Here is a 14,800-nt window from a genome sequence, read left to right as displayed (position 1 = left end):
GAGCAATGAAACATCTTGTCAATCACACAGAGCTCAGGAATGGCCTTGAAACTTTAAGATTGAGAGGAAAAGTTGAAGAGAGCACTCTGCACAACCGACTTTTTTGACCTTTTTTTGTTCATATATCTCAAACTATATAATATTTTGATCTGATTTTTTGCAAGTCACTCCAAAAATAACAAATAGAATGGATGGAAAATAGCTCGGATTTTTTGTGCAACTTCAAATTTCAAATTATTTAAATTTTAAAAATAATTTCTTAAAAAACATGTATATATAATGATATAAAAATCGGAATTATTTTCCCCACATTTTAATTGTTATGTTTAAGTGATATGCAAAATTTAAGTCCAAAGATTGTCTGGTGGGAGATACAAAAATGAGAAGTTATTGAGAGGGAAAAAATAACACAGATATTGATGCAGTATAGATAGTCTAGATACGGGTGTGCACTGAACACCTGCTCAGAAAGTCCTCTCTTGAGATTGATTGGAGAAGTAAAGCAATTTTCTGCTGAGATTTCAGTAATTTTCAGGTGATCACACCTGTCCATCCATCTACCATTCTACCATCACATGTCAGTATTATAGGGAGCAGGAAGAACAGCAGCGGAGCAGAGGTGCAGCTCACATGAAAATAGAAGACGAAAGGAGTGACATCCAAGTCGTACCCTGCTGATCAGTGATTGATCCAAGCACGACACAAGTTGTGTTCTTGCCATGCCTTTCCTGCAGCTAATGCATTGGATGCGGACAGTCGTGTGTTGTGACCGTCAAATCGACGTTCCCATGCCTCGTGAAGCACACCTCGTGAAGCTGCTATAGGCGGGCACACCAACACGACAAGCACACACCTTGATGTCCAAATCCACCGACCACGGAGCCATCACACCCAGTCGCTTTGAACCAGTCGCACTGCGTGGGCCAAGAGCTTCAAGGCGACACCTCCAACAAAGTAGTGATACTTCTGTCACCGCTGCACTCTACCCACGGAGCTTAGGTTGTCACCCGTAGATCTTGAAACCACTCGTGTTCCGGTTGGGATTGAACCTTCATAACAACAAAATCAAACAGAACAACACCCCAAGGCGCCATTGTGTCGATGGCACCGACAAGAGTCGATGCAAGCCTTTCGTGTGAGCTAGAGGAGCAACAAACTAGGTATTGAGGCTATACAACCAACCACCGAGCTCCACCACAAGTCGTACTGGTCGCCAACCCATGAACCGTGACATCCACGTTGTGCCTCCTCGCTGCAGTCACACTTCCCACCGTCGCAGCACCGCTGTCCCCAGCCTGCGCATCACACAGGGCGTCGAACAACTCCAGGTAAACCACCGGCAGCCTCCTCGCCCTAGCTTACCATGTCCCACCTGGCTGAAGAAGGTCCTAGATCAGGCCCGCCCCTTTGTCGCTAGCTACTGCGCGCCTCTATGCAAACGTCGCCCGCCACCATGTCCATAGGGCCCATACCCACCCCACACTCCTGCCACCGGCGGTCGTCCAATCCTAGGTCATCTCCGCCTACATCGAGGACGAACCCACCCAAATCGAGCATGCCCGCACCCTCCGGCTGTCATCCCGTGTCATAGCTCCATATAGAGTCGGGAGATGATAAAAACCGCCCCGCCGCCACTCCCATGGGATGAGCATAGCTTTGCATGCGGCCCCTCAAGCGGTGGACATGCCGCGCAGGGTGGGGTCGGGGAGGTCCGAGGTCCCTACTGTTGTGAAGTGTATATGTGGATTGCCTAGCCCTTTCCATCAGTTCGGACTTTTGGTTCAAGTGGCTAGTGCATGAAGCTTAACATGGTATCAGAGCCCCAGGTCTCAAGTTCAAATCCTAGCTTTCACATGGTTTTCGCAATTAAGCCTAAAAATTGCTGTTGCCCCCCTCTTTCCACCGCTGTTTCGGTGTGATCTTCTTCTTTCACGTGTTGACTTTCTCTTCTCCCGTCACACGCGAGTGGGGGTGTTGTGAAGTGTATATGTGGATTGCCTAGCCCTTTCCATCAGTTCAGACTTTTGGTTCAAGTGGCTAGTGCATCAAGCTTAACACCTACCAGGGCGCGGGGACTAGTATGATCGAGAGATATAACCATAGAAGTGCACGCACCTCACGCACGAGTTGACATAATATAGACAATAGATATCACAGTTACTAATTTACTCCCTCCATATAAAAATATGTGTCTCAACTTTATCTACATACGGATGTATCTCTACCTAGATACATTTTAGTTAGAGACACATCCAGACGTAGATAAATTTGAGACACCTATTTTTAGATGGAGGTAGTATCTGAAATTATTATCTGGACATTTGTAATGCTATCTAAACAAAAATTTAAACGCAAAATAAATGAAAACAAAATTTAAAAGCCACCACTAAAAGTGTTAGAATTCAAAAACCTATTCCCCATCTCAGTCGATCGATCAAATCTAGCTGAGTACTAGGCTTGACCGCTTGAAAACAGCCACACGCACTAACACTTTTAAGTTGCTTTTGCATTTCTTTCGAGCAATGGGATTGTCGTTCTTGCCTCGGTTTGGTCAAGGGACTACTTTTTAATTATCCTAAGCCTGGAATATTAGCAGGTTGTTAGAGAATAATAAATAAAGCTAGAATCCTTCCAAAAGAAAGGGGGAGGCAAAGGACAAAATAATTGTACTACTGTCTCGTGGAGAAGTGTTCAAGGTGCAATTTTTTTTATGGGAAAACCCGACATCTTAACAGTAGAATTGTTTTCTACGTGTACTAGTGTTGCCTCTATGCATGCGACTATGCGAGAACGTCTGTAACGGACGTGGGCAAACCTTCTCCTTTTTCTTTGCACAAACTAACCCATCTCATTGTTGCTTTCTCTTCCAAAAGAATCTTGCCAATTTCTGAAAGAAAAATAAATTTGAAGCAAAGCAAGTTATTCTCAATGTTATCGAGGCGATAAGTCGGTATCTTTGTAAATAATATTCAGAGTAGCCGTAGTACTCGTTTTAAGTTCTCAAGATTTTTTTCAATAGAAGCAAGGAAATGGATTTTCACAAAATTGTATGGTACATAAACCAATTTCTTCATAATTTATATTCAAAGCGGTTGTGACACTTTATTTAAAGGAAGTTAGTTCGTGCCTCTTCATTCAAGTGATACGCACAACCTTCATTTGTTGCAAAGTATCAGTTATAGAGTTTTTACAAATCACGGATTACTCAAGGTTGCGACATGAATCAACCAACGAAACAATGCATATAAAAACATATATGCGCATCTTGTAATCTAATGAGTTGCCGCCCATCCTGGTTGAAGATATATCGTACGACCGTCATCAACCGATTGCATCCAGTATCCAAATATTCCGCTGAACCGCATGATGGAATTATGAGCAGATGTGTATCCAGTAGGTACCTAACCTGCAAAAATTGGCACAATGGTCTTCGATAATTTCAAATTTTCCAAATTAAAGCACAAACTTCTAGGCAAATTCTAATTTCTTATCAATCCCATTTAGCCAATTATCAAATATATTAGTAATCCTAGCTTGTGATTTTATGTTACAAGTAACATAAACAACTCACCAGCAACGGACATGAAATAAAAAGATGTTCTACGGATTAATGTGAATAGCAGAAGACACATTTTGTACAACTGGTCCATCATCTATTGATTAAGTTATCTTTAGTGGGTAAAAAATTATATTAAGAAACAACATAAAAATATTTATCTTAATGATAGTTTTTACTTCCATAAATATCATCGTAGATGAATGGATCGTAGCGAACAAGAGGAGGGCGGTGAATGTGCGCTACAATTTTTTTAAGTCTTTTTCAGTTTTTATGCGATGCGGAAGTACATGTGATATCTTTAGAGGTAGGGTGTTCCTAGTATGATCCTAGGCTAGTGCAACAAGCAAAGGAACCAAGCAAGATAGTAAATTTAAGGAGCGGGACAACTGGGAAGCGCGGAGACGAGGCGAGATTTGTTTCCTGCAGTTCCTCCCACAAAAGGGAGTACGTCTGCGTTGAGGAGGTGCTAGCCACGAAGGCTAGACGGCCACACCACGAAGGAAGGCCTCACCCTATTTCTCGAGAAAGCCCCACAAAGGAGATTCCCCTTCTCCACTAAGTAGCCGGTCGAGGCGGCGGTTCCTTCACAAGGTTGGGGCGAGCTCCACAAACACCGGAGGCTCCCAACACCCTATGGGGCTAGCACAACTCCAAGCTAGCCTCCATAGGAGCACTTCCTCCAAGGTCCCACCATAGGAACCCTAACTCCAAGATCCACTAAGGACTAGCTGGTATTGGTGACTTCTCTCTTGGTAGAACTATAGATCGGGGCCTCCTCCACCACTCCACAAAGTTTGAGCAAGATTGGTTGGGTAGGTGGGGAGATCGTCAAGGTTTGAACTCAGCAACAATAGAGGAGAGAGAAGGAGAAGAGATAAAATCGAGCTGGGGAAGAAGGAGCCTTTTTATAGGTCCCTCCAAATCCAACCGTTATGTGCAGATCTCGCACAACCGGTAGTACCGCTTGGGCAAGCGGTAGTACCGCTCTGGGTTTGAAATCCCTCCACAGATTCACCACGTGGGCTCAAAGCAGTAGTACCGCTAGCGGTACCGCTTATGGTACCGCTAGGGCCTCTCCGAGCCCCGGACTCCACGCGGTACCTCAGCGGTACCAACACGGTAGTGCCGTAACTTGTGTTATGGTACCTAAGCGGTACCAAGGCGGTACTACCGCTTGCAAGCGATACTTCCGCTCATGGTACCGTAGAGGTACTGTCACACACTCTGTGGGACTTTCAGTGCATAACCCAGAGCGGTACTTCAGGCGGTACCAGTAGGGTAGCGGTACTACCGCTCCTGGTACCGGTAGTACCGGTCAGGCATAATCTGCTGTTTTCTTTTCCTCTCCAACCACGTCATCTCGCGACACACACACAAAACCATAAAACCTATAAGCTACGCTTCAGTCTTCCGATCATGACGTGTTCAGCGAGGGCACCGTGCACCTGCAAATCTATCAAAGACAATCTATGCACACTGTTAAATTCATGCAAGTGTTATTATCAAACACACAAAACACGGGATATAGACCTTGCTCTTTCAGTAGATATTTATTATGGCCTTTCCTAAAATATGCGTACATGGATCAAACACAGAACACTCCTCATGTAGTCAACTTCCATGAAAACATAAGATGTTCGTCTCCCAAATCAAACCGAACCACATTAATCTCTCAACACAAAGATGGATATTGAGCTCAAAGCATGTCGTACCTAACCAAGAATCTTCCGAAAATGACTGCTCTCTTCATCGCCGATGACAAACGACCCTCGGTTAAAAATTGTTGTTTCACACCCATTAATCCTTTCCAGAAAGCCGAGTCTGTCAGTTTATCATGTACTTACAAAAGGGTTTTTGTTCTTAAATGTTTATTATGTAGCACCTCCATCCACCCATCCCCCCTCCCCTCTCCCCGTTAAGTCATTTAAACAACCATCTGCTGAGTAAACATTTTTTATGACAAGTACTTCAATACCTAAACCTCCTTGATCTATAGGGTGGAAAATGATATTTCATTTTGTTAGGTGATGTTTCTCTTTTATGCTGATTGCTTTGCCAGAAAAATGAGTGACCGATAATAGTATAATCTTTTCCTTGCCTCTTCCGATATTTCAAAAGATAGACAACAAAAACATAGGCATTCTAGTTAGAACATTATTTATTAGTACAAGATGGTCTTCATATGAGAGAATCTTACTAACCAACATCCAAGTTTACGCTCAAAGCGATCTTAGCTAGTTTCCATTTTTTTTATTAAGCAACATTTTGTAATGAATCAGGTCCATGATATTTAAAAGGTAGGGTGCCAACCTCATACCTAAAGATGCTTTTATAATCCTCCTCTAAATCTTTAGCTTTGCCAAAGCAATCAATCTCACTCTTAGGAAAATTATTGTTTAGGCATGAGAGTTGTTCAAAACTACATAAAATTAATTTCATGTTTACAGCTTTCTCTAAGTCATGTTCCATGAATGAGATAGTGGCATCACCAGATTGAAGTATGGACACTCCACCTTCAACAAGGTGTGGTATTAGACCACCTACATGCCCGTCCTCCTTAGCACGATCTAAGAGTTAGAGGAGCGAAGATGTTGAAACGCATAGGAGATAACATATCCCATTTTGTCAACCCTTAAAGTCTCGAAATAGTATCCAATATCATCATTAACTCCAATGCACGTCGTTTACTCTAATGCCCACTCTCTAACCGAGTACAAACCTCGCAACCCATTCACACCACTTAGGTGCAAACCCTTTTATACACAATGTTTGTTGGAAGAAAGACCAATTTATTTTGTATTATGACTTTTCAAAGTCCATTTAAAAAGAACTCCATCCATTTTTTCCTATATAGCTCATGGATAGTTTCATGTAAGACAACAACTCCCTCGAGGATATGTCTTACAGTCATAAACACGGTCCGAGTTGGTCACACTACTCGTTATGCAATAATCGTAACACAAGTTAGTTCTGACCTTTGTGACGATTTTGAAACTAACATTTAACAAGCAAATTTGTGCTATCAATACTATTGAGTTTTACGCCTTAACACTTTGTTTGTTGGCTTAGGCTTGAAACACTTGTTTTCTTATTATATTTTTGATTTTCATTCACCCTAGGAAATTTCTTTGCTTGCTGCCATAAACTTTCAACATAGATCAGATTTTTTAAAGGAGTTTTACCTCTTCTTGCTTCTTAACATCAGAAAGACAAGCACTTACTTCCTTCCTAGAAACCTACATATATGTCTGCTCAAAGCATATTCGGAGTATAGTTTACTATTCCTCCTTTATGTATCTAAGACAAAGCCTACTTTATTATCTGCAAGTTAGGTAATTAAGGAATTAAGTAACTAATTTAGCCTGTTGTCCTAGAAAATACCATGGTTTCTTTGGATGGCTTATATACTGGTTCCTTTGTTGATCAGACCTTTTTTAAATATTACAATTAAAATTGAGAGATGGTGAATGGCTCTAAGCCCATAATCGGCTATAACCATTCCCATCGCTAACCTGATTGGACAATTTCAATATTGTTGGCCGCACTTGATTTGGTCCAAAGCTATTTCGACTTGAAAATAAATAAATGACATAATTAAGATAGGCATGGACATTTTTTTACTCAAGCTTGCTTCATTTTTTGTTGAGTATATATTAAGATGAAACAAATAAGTTTACATCAAACTACATATGTTCATTGCATTCTCCATTTAGGTATAACATGATTTTATTCTACAAAATATATGAATTTTCCTGTATTTTGAGAATGTCCTCAATATACCAGGGACAATAGCTTGACATTCTCCCTTGACCCGCAGTGGATCCATCATTATCAATTTCAGCAAATAGAACCTGCTTTTCTATCAATTATAGAGTATATATTCCATGCAAGTGGCAGATGAACGAAACCACATACATCACCACGGGTGCACCGCAGATTCTGCATCCATCTACTCCGAGGTAAGTAATACTCAAGTTTTTTTAAAAAAAGAGGTAAACATACTAGCATGTCCAAGAAAATCTTACACTGTGCATTCACACTTCCATGGAAATAATTTGTTGTTTACAAACAATGAAGAAAAATTAGGCTCGGGAAACTACAAATGGATCTGTAGAAACCAGTACGCACAAAACTCTGAGCTGATGGACAAATAAGGATTATGCACTTATGCTTCAACAGGTTCAACATGATCAAGGGCTTTGTGGAGACCTTTTTCTATAATAATAATAATAATAATAATTTAAAAAGCACATTTTAAAGTGAAAAGTTATGCTCACTATGGGTCTGTAAATTTTAAATGAAATTGTTACAGTATTTCATTTGTGGGCTCCAAAATGATCAATTTACAAACAATAGTGTAATAGCGAGTATGCTACCCCATGTCTGATGGCTGCATCTACATTCTACAGTATCAGTACATCTTTACTATTAAATAAGAGTTGGTCGTTTGATACTCAACGCACTTTGGTGGTCGTCGTTGGAAGCATCTAGACCATTTAATCACCCCTCAACATCTCCTCCTCAATGATCACCGTTGGATGATATTTGTCATAGCACGTCTTTCCCCCACTGTTACTGCTAATTGCTACATCAAAAAAATCATTGTTTTCCTATTTTGTTAGTTCCTTTCCTTTTCTGCTAATTGGCGGATTGGTTCACTAAAACATTGCTACATCAAAACGAATCATTCTTTTCCTATTTTGTTAGTTCCTTTCCTTTTCTGCTAATTGGAAGATTAAAAAATAAATGAAATCATTAATTCCTTACCTTTTCGGCTCTCCTCTCCCGGCTCTATTGTAGGCACCACATACACATTTGATATGCCACCGCATGAGCACGCCTCTCAGCGCAAGCACGCACTTATATCCGCTGCCATTGAAGAATTCGAACGTCGTTCAAGGAGGAGACAGAGGGCTTCTCCTGACCGACGTCTTTGCATCCCCTCTTGAGCGACGCCTCTCAGCGCACGCACCACACACGTTGAATCTGTCGCCGCCGTTCAAGAAACTGGCGCTGTTGAAGGAGGAGACAAAGTCCTTAAAGACCCCGCCATCGAGTGCCCCTCGTAGGGCGGCCTTGTGTCGCCGCGGGCATCGCCACCATTGGTTCATTTGCCCAGCAACCTCACCTGCGTTGACGTCTGCCTCTACATCGCCAACCGACGCAAAAGGGTGAGCGAGGGCCCTTACGGATGTGTCATTACTGACTCCCAAGTGAGCCGCATATCCGCCTCACCCCTCGGATTCTAACCCGTTGATGTGGTTTTAGTTTCCGTGGATCGAAATACGATGGACCAACTTGCTCTGCTCGTCGTGCTCCACTTCTCTCGATGTTTCGGCGCGTTTATTGGTGGTGATGCCTGCTGGGCCGTTGCGACATGAACACCTCCATCTTGCTGCTCACGCCCCTACCCTTCCCTGTGCTACTACAAGAGCTAGATCGGGATTTGAAGTCTTTCGGTAAAGCTCCCAGTGAACTATCACATTTTTTTACATAGTTTTTCTCATAATAGACTATGTATCATGGAAAGAGATGCAACTGGATGAATGAGTAGCTGGTATTAGTTTCATTTTTGGAAAGAATTAGATTTAATAATAATTGGTTGGAGGTAACCAATTGGAGGCCATTCGTTTTGTATATGCAACAAGATAGATTTTTAATTATACAGGGTTATACTTAGGAAGTCTACTGTTCTGTATAGGCAGGCAAGGTTATTATATTTTCTACCACGAGTAAACTGTTACGCAACTGAATTATTTGTGCACTAATTCTTGATGAATTTCCATTGTTCCGGATGAGCCAGGGGTGAGCACGGCGTTGGCCTATGGGTTCTGATCTGCTTTTGATGCCCTGCTATCACCGTGGCCGCAGTCTCTGCCGACGGACAGATGCCCGTGATTGTTTTCACCGGAGTCCCAACACATCACCGACACTTACTCGCGTTGTTGTATCCAACCCATGAGAGGTTCTTCCAAGCGTTCATTCCTTTATTTTGTGGTTATTCGATTGATACTAACCCGTTAGGCTAATTAGAAGCTTCAGCCGGACTGAACCTTTTCAAAAGAAAACATCAACGGCACAATGATTTGTAGTTGTTTTTTGATTAATGGAATAACTCTAGGAAGACAAACTGATATTCAGGTGCAAAAATTGTCATCTACATCGTTATTTTCTCTCCAATTGTGCTGAAACATGTATACTGCTTATATAAGAATACATTTTGGACATCATTTTATACTGCCTTCAATTTGTGTCTCTTGAAACTTAGAATGGTGCCTTCTACTGTAAATTTATTATCTTCAGTAATGGTACTGAAATTTTTTTCAATCTAGAAAAATATTCCCTTGTACTAAGATTCTCTGAATCTATTTCCAAATATATTGCAATCTCTTAGTGAGTGAAGGTGGTTGACAATACACAAAAATGTACGACCTCAGTTGTGCTTGAGTTTGAGCAAGAAGGTATTATTTAAACCATGTAAATTTCGAAACCAAGTTGGAGTCCCACGATCATGATTAGTTTTGATTAACCAAACCTAATTTGGCTATTACTATCAAAAAATTATTTCAAGTCACTATTAGAATTTATGATCAATCTTTGAGGACTCTAGCCTTTCTTTTACCAGTAATTCACTTTTTCTTTCCTTGCAGCTTTCACGTGCAGGTCTCTTAGTTAAAAGGGTCTTGTAGAAACTTGATCTTTAGTGCAGGTTGATCGGATATGGGATTATAAGTATATATGTAACTTAACATGCTATGCACTTTGTTTCTTCTTTTACATGTTTCTCTTCACTGAAGTTTTCTGCAGCAAGCCTGCATTATGGACTTCAGTTCTTTTTTATATGTATCGTTCGCTGAAATTCTCTTCAACAAGCAAGCATCCATAAATCTTGATTCATATTTTATTATCAGATTTCGTCAATACAGTATCCATCTTTGGTTCACACATTTAACTTAGCAAGGCCTTACAACAATTGTATGATAATGTCATAGCCACAGTGGTAATAAACTAATAACTGCATGTCTTGGCCAATCCAAGCAGGATCTGAGGAGAGCAAAGTGACGGGGGAACAGATGAACAGACAACAGTTCAATTCTCATTCAGTACGACAGTAACTGTTTTAATTAAACTTAATTTGATGCATCCATCAAGGTGTTTGGCTTGTTAAAACCCGCTTGAAAGTGATATACAATGCATTGGTTGGCTAATTATTATTTTTAGTAGGGAGCTGGCAGAAAGGAGAGGAAGCGCGAAGGCTGGTTGTTACTAGGAGGAGACAATGTGCGAGAAAACATGCTCAATTTTGTTTCTGAATGTTGGCATCATCAATATAATGAATTACATGTAATTATTGTTTCGTTATAAAACATATTTATTTTGTGCTTCCTAGACTGCTTCCCTGTCAAACACGGGGAACATATGTCATCCAATTTCGCCATGTAAAGTTCCATCACTATCAACCATAATACCTTTGCAGATTGTGTTCTGTTTACTCATAAACCTACTATCTGTCCGAAGATAAAAACTGAGATTACGACTCGAGACGACAAAAGTCGTTGGCCATATTGCTGGGCATGAGAGCAATAGAAGGTTGAACTATTCAATTGGTTAGTTGGATGGATCACGGACACAAGCGAGCGACATGATCGAGGTGACATTTGAGGAGTGATGTATATGAAAATCATTTCTTGAAGTTTTTTTGATAAGCGAGAGGTGGTTTGAGTAACCTAAACAGCAAGAGACAAGTAGGGAGGGAGAGGTAGTTTGAGTAAACCAAACTGCAAACTCCAGTGTAATGTGTCGCCGTTGGAAATATTAATTTAAAATGTATCTTTGTTTGCATATTCTCCGCATCATTGGAATTGTTCACGTACATCATATTTACATCATATGAGATAACTAGCAAGGTGGCCCTCGCAAACGCGAGGGCAATGTCTCAAAAGGCTATTTACTTCTAATTGTTCACTTTTTCTATAATGTTTTATACATTCTAACTTTATATAAGTAATGTTATACAATTATTACCAAACCTAATTATTTTTAGTTGCTACCTATTCTTGGCTCAACTACCAATGGCCAAGCCATATATTCGTTAATATCAGTGTCAGTTTTGTTTTGTGTTCGCATAATTGGCACGTACATATGCATGATTTAACTGCTGATATAATATTAGAAAACATAATACTCATCAAGTATTTCATAATAAATAAAATTTAAAATAGTACGCAACAATAAGGTTATAATTACATTTCCACGTCTTTGTACATTAGTTCTTCAATTGCATTGCTTTCCGGAGTTTCTATATCAAACAGATTTTCTTTAAAGCTATCTTTTATTGCAACCATAATGGTAGAATATACATTGGGTTAAAAGTGTACCAATTAATGTTCCTAGTTATCTATTTTATTGTTATTTTTCTCGCTCAATCGTATGGCCAATAATCTTCCTACGGTTGTGATCGTGTATATTAGTTTCGGCTGGAAATTGCCTTCTTTATTTCTTGTAGTTTGAAAATAATTGAGAGCAATATTTTTTTGGAAGCTTCTATTTTCTTATGGCCTGTCTGATGGACCTTATAATAATAATCAAGAAGTTAGTACTTTTTAAAATCTCAATTTAGACATGTAAAAACTCCTTAGTGTTAAAATTGTTGCTTTTTCACAAAGTATTTTTCTCAGATACATGTCCCATTGAGTGGCTATATTTGTTTTTTTAGGCGAGTCTTTGGGTCCTATTTATTTATAATTATTCACTTTTTCTATAATGTTTTATAAATTCTAACTTTATAGAAATAAGGAGGTAATGTTATATAATTATTAAAACTAACAAACCAAATTATTTAGTTGCTATGTATTATTGGCTCAACTACCAATGGCCATGCCATATTATATGTATCGGTTTTGCTTTGTGTTCGCATATTTGGCACATATGCATGATTTAAATCTTTGTATAATATTATAAAACATATTCCTCATAAAATATTTCATACTAAATAAAGTTGAAAATATTATGCAACAATAAGGGTATAATTACATTTTCACGTCTTTGTACATTAGTTCTGCAATTACATTGCTTTCCAAAGTTTCTATATCAAACGGATTTTCTTTAAAACCATCTTTTGTTGCAACCACAATGGTAGTCATGAATGTACATTGGGTTAAAAGTATGGTAATTAATGTTTCCAGCTATCTATTTTATTTTTATTTTTCTCGTTCAATCGTATGGCCAATATTCTCCCTACGGTCGGGATCATGTACGCGAGTTTCAGCTGGAAATTGCCTTTTTCACTGCTTATAGTTTGAAAATAATTGGGAGTACTATTTTCTTGGAAACTTCTATTTTCTCATGGCCGGTCTGATGGACCTTATAACAATAATCAAGAAGTTAGTACGTTTTTAAAATCTGAATTTAGTATGCCGTGACATGTAAAAACTCCTTAGTGTTAAAATTGTTCCTTCTTTCGCAAAGTATTTTTCTCACATACATGTTCCACTGAGTTGCTATATTTGTTTTTCAGGCGAGTCTTTGGGTCCTTTGGATTGCAGCAAGCAACCACCAAACCAACATTTTAGCGTCGACTCAGGACACGGGTATTTGTTTGGATGGAAGCCAAGGTTTCGTCGCCCTTCCAATTGTTTGGTCACCCCTTCACTTGTTCCGCCCATGGCATGGCCAGATCACGGCGGTGAAATCGATCATCAAATAATTGGCACGCCTATTATTTGGCGGGGCGTGGTGGTCGAAATCCAAACATACCCTTTATTCTCGCGTTCATTTAGAGTTACATGCACACATGAAAAGAGTGGTTAAGAATTAGGCACCTTGATAGGTCTCAATAGTTTTGTATGTATGTATGTGTGAGCGTCTTTGATTGTACCGTGTTTTGTAAAAAAAAATTGTAGTTAAATAAAAAAAGAAACATAGTTAAACAATGGATGTTTGCTTACGTATATCCCATCTATAGTCTACCATATACTTACTCACCACATGTCCAGTTTGTTTGGGGAAAAATCATGTTTTCTAATCTATAGCTGACGTGCAACTATAGACTCCTTCTATTACGTGAAAGTCACATATGCCACAAATTCGATAGGAGCAAATCGCTTCCTTTTTTTCAGCATGGAAGCAAATCGCTTCCTATTTTCACGGTGATTCTTCTTGCTTCCCTGGACCTACACGTTATTCTTAACAATAATTTAAACGTGTAAGTTGGGTACGTATACTGTCTCTTGATTATTTCGTTTTCTGAGATATATCTCTTACTCCAAAACAACACGTGTAGACCCATATGGTTCTTACGTGTCAAAAGTTTTCTTTTGTACACTTATATTGTTGTACGTAACACTTGTTTTCTTTTAATCTCAGATGTTAAGATTAAAATCATTGGTTTATATTTATTTAGCACACGTGGATTAACCTGATGCCTCGAAAAACACCCTTATTTTGCTTTTAGTATATAATAGAATAGATGGCAATCTTCAATAAATTTAAGAATCCGTAGTAACGCACGGGTATTCAACTAGTATAAATTATACTGTATTAGCTTCTATTGCAGACACTATCGAAAAGGACTTTCCTCCCGTGGTCTCTCCTCTCAGCCGCCGCCCTAACCCTAGCCGCCTCCAGTTCATCCTCCTCCATAGATTGGTTCCCCCTCCTCCGGTCGGCTTCGCCGGCGTCAGGAGGAGTGGGGAACCCGATCTATGCGTGGAGTTTTGAATAAAAGTATTGTTTTCATTAGATTATGTTAGGATTTTGGTAGCCGTCTTCTTGTTGGTTTCCCCTCAATGGAGATGGCATCGTATGCAATAAGTGATCTTCGGACTTTCGTTCGGCGACGAGATCTTCTTCCCGGAGTCAATGGTGGTGTTGAACAATCACAATTTTCTAGGTATGGGTCTTCGGATCTTGCTTCGCCAGATCGATTTTGGATCTTTTGTCGTTGTTGCCGCGAGGAGGATTATCCTCGCAGTTTTTGTCCCGGCTGCTACGTCCTCGACAATGGTGATTCGTACTCTCGGCTCTCCATCGACGACGACAAAGCTAGTTGGTTATTATTCCCTGATATACTGGTGTTGGTACTCTTGCCGATGTTGTATGACTGTTTTAATGATTGCGTGCGTGCACGCAGTCTTGGCATTGCGGCTCAAAAAATTATGGGAGAACTTTCGTCGGTATCTACAGGTCTATGGTTCGTTATGTATCTTTGGCTGCCTTCACAAGAGTACAAGATTGTGTTCT

This window comes from Lolium rigidum, chromosome 4 (assembly GCF_022539505.1).
Source record: "Lolium rigidum isolate FL_2022 chromosome 4, APGP_CSIRO_Lrig_0.1, whole genome shotgun sequence".
Classification (NCBI taxonomy): Eukaryota; Viridiplantae; Streptophyta; class Magnoliopsida; order Poales; family Poaceae; genus Lolium; species Lolium rigidum.
The sequence above is the reverse complement of the archived record's forward strand: the minus strand, read 5'-3'. Positions refer to the sequence as shown.